General features: G+C 34.4%; 1 pseudogene; it reads right to left on the bottom strand.

Moving 5' to 3' along the window:
* Positions 1 to 262: 262 nt before the first annotated feature.
* Positions 263 to 871, bottom strand: LOC121445265 (annotated as a pseudogene).
* Positions 872 to 6,444: the final 5,573 nt, after the last annotated feature.

Genomic DNA, 6,444 nt, shown 5'->3' with positions numbered 1-6,444 from the left:
CTCCCAAATATATGTAAGACACAAAATAAATATCAGGCCATTTTGTGCCCTGTGAGTCTGCCTAGTTTTGCAAGAAAAACGTGTGTTTATCAACAATCTGTGAAAAATGCCATAAACCTCTATAATCTCTCAAATATTTTGGAGAATATTTAACTCACAATTGTAAATGTTCTTTTAGATTTTCCTTTAGTACTTGGTTATATATTTAAAGGAGTAAAAAACATATGATTTATTTTATTATGTGGAGCCCTCAACACCTCGTTTAAGAACAGTCAAGAGGTCTCATGGTTATAGAATAATCCACACAAATTCTTCTACCATCCAGCTCCATTCCATTTGCTTTTTCCATAGCCTCCTTAGAGTTATCTATCCTCTCAAAATACACAAAAGCAAATCCACATGACTTGCCAGTTCGCTGATCATAAACTACATTGACACCACTCAACGGTCCATATCGAGAAAATACTTCACAAAGATCTCTTTCTGTTGGGTACAAACTGAGGCCAAACACTCCCAGGCAACTATTGGGATCTGGATTCGCCCTGCTGCCTGTATGTCTTCTGTGATTAGACATTGGAGAATGTCTCCGGCTTCTTCGTCGACGATACTCTGGTGTATAGGATCTACTTCGACATCGTATCCTATGAGAGTGGGACCTGGACCGACTGTAGCGTTTAAGAGAATGTCTCCTTGACCTTGACCTGGATTTTGATCTTGATCGAGAATGGGATTCAGAATGTTTGGATACCCGTGATGGACTACGAGATCCTGACCTGCTCTCTGATTTTACTCAAGCAGGAGTTCCAGTTGGAGATTTTGACTGAGAGCGAGACTCTCTGTCCTCAAAGTTGTTCTCCTCTACATCACTCATGTCGGCCAAGAGCTCATACACCTACACCAGGCATTTACATGGGCAGACCAACTCATAGTGGTGGTGAAGGTGGTGGAGGAGGAGGAGGTGGCAGAAGCGGCGGAGGTGGTAGACGACGAGATTCTTACTATGATAGAGGATATGATCGAGGCTATGACAGATACAAAGATTACGATTACCAGTACAGAAGAAGGTCGACGGTCAACTTCTCCTTATTACAGTCGGTATAGATCACGGTCAAGATCTCGTTCCGATAGCCCAAGACACTATTGATATTGATAATGGAGTGGTTGTGGCTAAGGACTCTTTTTCCCTCCTTTTTTTTTTTTTCTTTTTGATTCTGGATTTCCAAGCTTCTAATGCTTCCTAGTCCTCAAAACAAAACCCTGGTTATTTAATATGTGGCCAATTGTGTTTCCGTTTTACATCCTTTGTTACTCTCTTAATGGTGTAATTGTCATTTAAGTTGTTCAACATCTAAGTAAAAAAGGAGCCCAGTGGGGGAAAAATAAAGAACAGTCAAAAGGGAAGCAAGATATATGTGAAAATATATCCATGAGAGGAAGCCAAGATTATCCTCTTCCTGAGACATCATTAGCAAGACTAAAGGAAGGTTCTAAAATTTCAATTCTATTGACTACAATTTCCATGATGCTCTGTGATATGAAAAAATACTCACAAATTCCCTCCACATGGATTATTACTTCTTTGTTTTATTTTTCTCCATATCACTCCCCAAACATTTTGTTTCTTGAGTAACATGTATTTTCTATATTCTTTTTTTATAACACATACAGTAAAAAATAATTTGAGTAGCTGACTGAGTGATTCAATAAATATTCCTCTTTTTTGATGTTAAGTATGCATTCCTAGAGATGGGGGAAAAGTTATATTGAAGGAGGAGGGTTTTAAAAAAACTAAGTGAAAATCAAGGGCTCCCTTCTATTGATAATCTTTTTATCACCAGGAAATGTTCTCAGCTCCTACCTATATAAAGAATTTTTGTTTTTGCTTTGGGTATGGATAGAATCATGTCTATAATAATGGAATTGTATTATATAAAGCATTATGATGCTTTTACCTTCCCTGGTGGTCTTGTTAGAAAATAATGATTTGTATTTTGTAGATATTCTTTCATTTTGCTTTTATTTTCAATCCTTTATCTCGGCTTTGCTATATATAATATAGCCAAATAAAGACCAATTAGCCCTAAAATTTCAAAATTTGAGTTGACATAGGAACTGAATGAGTTATAAAGTTAATTTTATACTCTTCCAACAGGACATCAAAAAGACTATGAATAAAGAGCTCTAGTTGATAGAAAAATCTGTTTATGTTTTATCAAGATGTCAGAACAGTAGTTAATTAACTAACATTGTAAGCATTCTTATTTTCTTTACAAATATGAAAGCAATATGTCAATATACTAATTACTTGGTAGCTGAAAGCTTTCAGGTGTAATTTATTTTAGAAAGGAAACCTTGCTTGTTTTCTATGTTTTAATGAGAGTGATTTTCTAATTGCAAAGTGTATACATTCCTTATTATAGCACTAGCTGGGAAGTTAAACAAAATCATATAAGAAACTACTAATTTTGAAGTTATACTTAATTGATAACCTGGCATATTATCTTTGTAAAATAATGCTTCTTTACTTTTTCCATAGCATCTCAGGAAGAAATGGTATTATGTTTATAATATGATACTTTTCTAACCTCAAGATTAGAGTTTTTACTTTTCAGGAAAACAAATTCACATATATTGTTTTTTTTTTTTTTAGAATAAGATTTGGTTTAGTAAATAAAACAAAAATAAAAGAAATAGAGTAAAAATAGCCACATAAAGGAATGAAAATACAAAGAAAATATGAATACTGTATGTTTCTGTTGTCTTTGAATTGTTTTACTGCTGAGGAAGAAACAACAGCTGCTAAAAGACATTTATAAATGCTGCTGGGTTAATCCAATCTATATATTTTGAAAATATATTGACTTCAATATTTAAATCAAAAGATATGTTACTTTGGAGAAGAGCTTTTGCTTTTATTTCTACAGGAAATGAGAGCCTGTGGATTTATTCTTTGTTAAGAAAAATAAGGTATGACCAAGGAAGATCCACTGAAAAAATTTCCATTGGGGAAAAACGTGATCCAGAAGATCCAATGTTTTATCGTACATTTTTTGCAGCTTCTTCTGAGTTCTACATCCAGAACAGTTTCAATACTGCTAGTTGAGATAATCCAGCCTCAAAGAATACTCTAGTCAGGACTTGACCATGATCCTAAATTTTCTTTGGGTCACCATAAGATTGCCAGCATCCCCAGTCAGCTGGAAATAGTATAGAAAACTATGTCCACATTCCCAAAAATTGAATTATAGATGTTTGTTTTGTTGAGAGAGTTGGTTACAAGTTCCTATAGATAATTGTCAGGAAAAAAGCTAAACTAAAGAGATTAGATTCAGTGTTTCTATTTTGAACAGAAGAGGGGAAATGCTGTGGGATAATATTCTTGTACATTGTAAAGTTTTGTTATTTATATTGGTTTAATAAAATGCTGATTGACAACTAGCCACACAGAGCACATAGGCGGGGCAACTAGACTAGAGGAATTCAGGGAAGAGGAAAGGCAGAGAGTCAGTCATAATCTAGACATAGAGGAAGGTAGATGAGAATGCTGCACTGAGAAAAGGTACCAAGTCATGTGGCTAAACATAGATATAAATGATGGATTAGTTTAAATTGTACGAGCTAGTTAAAAATAAGCCTGAGCTATTAGGTCAAAGAGTTTATAATTAATATAAGCCTTGGTGTGTTTCTTTGGGTTGAAATGGCTGCAGTACTGGGGAGGACAGGAACACTGTCTATATATAAGCTACTAAACGAGTGGCAGAATTGATTTTTTTTTAAAATTGTGAAATTTTGATATATCTTGTATTACTTTCCCAAGCAGCAAAAATGCTTCCTTCTCCTTTCAAAATATTTAAAGACTTTCAATTTGAAATCATAATTGGTACGTGTTTAGATTCTCAATCAAATAGGTATAAACATCTCACTTTTATAGATGGATTCACTAGCATTTAATAATGCTTCATTATTAGATATTGCTTACTGTTCAATACATGAACAAGCACGGATATTATATATGGCCTCCCTAGTGCTGGTATTAATCACCTGTGATCCCAAATCCTAGGATCACCTTTGTGTGAGCTCTATATCCTTTTAAAACTGGATCAATCTCATGTAGCCCAGGGTGGCCTTGAACTAACAGAGCTCAGTCTGCCTCTGTCTCCTGAGTTGTGGGATTAAATGTGTGTGCTATCTCTAGTGGCAACTCTAGTGGCTGGTTGCACTGCTTCCCTGATATCTCATTTTCACCCCCAGATAACTGATTGCAGGCTTCTATTATTACGACCAATTAAAATTTGTGCTACATAAGAATGTATAAATGGTAGACTTCTTGTATAAGTTTTCAATCCAATCCAAAGCTAACCTGAAAATACAAAGAACACTTTCTTCCCTATCTTCCTTCTACTTTCTTCATTTCCCCTCTCTCTCTCTTTCTCTCTCTCTCTTTCTCTCTCTCTTTCTCTCTCTCTCTCTCTCTCTCTCTCTCTCTCTCTCTCTCTTCCTGTCTTACTTCCTTCTGTTTTATTCTACATGTATTCAAATAAATCTTTGTAAAATTCCAAGTTTACCACATCCTAACAAAAGAGAATTCAGAGACAGAATAAGAAGCCATCTTTAAAAATGGTAAGGAAAGTCACTAAAAAAAAAATAACTACACTCCACAGCAACCATCAACAATAAATCCAGAAAAGGTGAAGAGTATGGTTTTCAAAGTTAGTACATTGCAGAACTATCCAGTTTTAAGTAAATATAATAAAGCATGTGAATAAACAAATGCATTTGGTTTATGTTTAGGAAAAAAGCAATTTGATAGAAACTATCTCTAAAGAAGCACAGAATTTGAACTCACTGAAGATAAACTTTGAATCAGCTAAGTTAAATATCCTCAGTAAGTCAAAGGAAACCATGGGCAAAGACAAACAAGATCGAGGGGATGATCTCTCACCAAAGGATATATTTTAATGTCAAAACTTTTCCAAAGCAATAAAGAGAAATTTGAGAGCTGAAATATGTAATAAAGACATTCTACTTAGAAGATCTGTAAAGAAAAAATTCAGCAGATGAAATAACTGACTGATATGAAAATAGGTTAATTAAGATTATATAGTTCAAAGAGGAGAAAATATACAAAATGTAGGAAAATTTATATAAGAGGAAACTTAGAGTATACCATCAAGGATATTTGTAGGTGTTCCACCGGCAAAATGGTAGAACAGCCCCACTTTAAGCCTTCTAATCCCACAGATTAAAGTGATTTGTAGGGACATTGGATTTAGGTAAAAGGTAAAGAAATATAAATGGAAGCCGGGCGGTGGTGGCGCATGCCTTTAATCCCAGCACTCGGAAGGCAGAGGCAGATGGATCTCTGTGGGTTGGAACCCAGCCTGATCTAGAAGAGCTAGTTCCAGGACAGGAACAAAAAAAAAAGAAAAGAAAAAAAAAATATAAATGAAAAACTAATCTGTTGTGTTTATGGGAATCAAATTTAGAAATAATATTTCCTAAAGATTATGTTTTGACTTGATTACTTAAGGAAAAGCATTTACCAAGAGGATAATGAGGAGTCACACATGCTAGTGCCTCTTCATAAAGTATGGTTTATATGTCAAAAAATGTTGTTGAAATTGGGTTCGAAAATGCTATAGGATTAGAAGTCGACCTCTTTCATCCTGATCTCAAATCATTATTGCATAAAAAAAGGACCAAGGAGGATTTATCTTAGTCTTTTGGGTATGATTTCTAGTGTGCATTCCATAGAATATTCTAACAAAGCTCTGTTTAGAGCCTTAGAATTATCCCACTCATACATATAACTCTTGCTTTTATAACAGGCTATGTAGGCTCTATAAAATAGTTGATCCAGAAGAAGTCATCTGGTGATTCTGACAATAAAGACAGTTTTGAACCTAAGCACCACTCTAGTGCCTTCAGTATTATTTGACAAGTGTATGCAGAATGACAAATACAGACAAATTCAAACAACTAAGACTGGAATAAATGCCTACCTTGAATGCACAAATACTGATACTTATCCACAGGATCAATAATAATCAAGGGATTATGACAGTATCAAGCACAGATAATATTATGGGGGTAATTTTACATGAAGAAATTGCCAATTCAAAATAGTTATTTTATGAAAGGTAAGCATAGACTTCAAAGAAATACAGAAAAGCAATTTACAAATTTATCAGAGAAATTTACCAGATTGATATAATACCTTAAAAATCATGTATCACTTTTCTAAAAATATAAATGCCCTATTCCCAGCATCCATATCAGGCAGCTCATAACTATCTGTGATTCCAGTTACAAGACCTCTGTGGACATTTGTTCACACACACACACACACACACACACACACAAACACACACACACATACACAGACACACACACTTAAAATAATATGCATAAATCTTTAAAATGATAGTAAAAATTTTTGTACTT

This window comes from Microtus oregoni, unplaced genomic scaffold, assembly GCF_018167655.1.
Source record: "Microtus oregoni isolate MIOR12 unplaced genomic scaffold, Mior012 000170F_ref0000392, whole genome shotgun sequence".
NCBI lineage: Eukaryota > Metazoa > Chordata > Mammalia > Rodentia > Cricetidae > Microtus > Microtus oregoni.
The sequence above is the reverse complement of the archived record's forward strand: the minus strand, read 5'-3'. Positions and strand labels throughout refer to the sequence as shown.